The sequence below is a fragment of the Helobdella robusta genome, assembly GCF_000326865.2.
Source record: "Helobdella robusta unplaced genomic scaffold HELROscaffold_56, whole genome shotgun sequence".
Lineage (NCBI taxonomy): Eukaryota > Metazoa > Annelida > Clitellata > Rhynchobdellida > Glossiphoniidae > Helobdella > Helobdella robusta.
The window spans coordinates 601,876-602,946 of NW_008705301.1; positions in this window are offsets into that span (position 1 = coordinate 601,876).

Genomic DNA, 1,071 nt, shown 5'->3' on the forward strand with positions numbered 1-1,071 from the left:
TTGCTGCCTTGTTGCAAAACGTAATACTCTCATTCTGTATCATGACTGAATCAATACTGAGTTTTGACATTTGTTGCCAAGTGCCAATGGGAAGGAATTGCGATTTATGTTGATTCAGTTTGAGACAGTTGTTTGACATCCATTCATCGACTCTGGTCAGACATTCAACAAGTTTGTCTATCTCTCTCTGAAATGTATCCGGATTACCACTAATTACTATTTGAATATCATCTGCGTAAGCATGGTACTTAAAACTAAAAATATCAATATTTTCGAAAAGCTCTGCAGTGTATAGCACAAAAAGTAACGGCCCCAGAACCGAGCCTTGCGGTACTCCAGAAGACACTGTGCCCACATCAGACAATACACCATTAAAAAGAGCTTGTTGAGTTCTTCCCATCAGATATGATCGTAGCCATCTAAACACAGAACCAGAAATTCCGAAATCATAAACCAGTCTGTCTAAAAGTATCTGGTGGTCAACACAGTCGAATGCTGCACTCATATCTAAAAACGTTACCAGAGCAACATGCTGTTTGTCAATTGCAGCGAACAATTCCGATGATACATACATCAAAGCAGTTTCTGTTGAGTGGTGACGTCGGTACCCAGATTGATATACAGGCATCAATTTACGTTTATTCAAGTGGGTTAGAAGTTCTGTAGCCACAATCCGTTCAATAATCTTAGACATGAAACAGATGTTCGAAATTGGTCTATAATTTGCCATATCATTTTTATCTAAATGCGGTTTTTTCAAGACTGGTAGAACAACAGCATGCTTACAAAGTCGAGGAAAAATGCCACTCGTTAGGCTTAAGTTCACAAAACTTGTAAGAAAAACAATAAACAGGTCCACATATTTCTTGAAAATATGTGTTGGAAAAGCATCTGATATACAAGTTTTTGATGGCAGACCAAGTATAATTTTTTTCACATCAGTTTCTGTTAGTATCAAAAAATCAGACAACAAACAATCATTATCTAGCTTGATTTGATCAAAAACTGGCCTATTACCAACATTAGTAGTTTGCCTGATTTTTTCAATTTTATCATCAAAAAACTTCATGA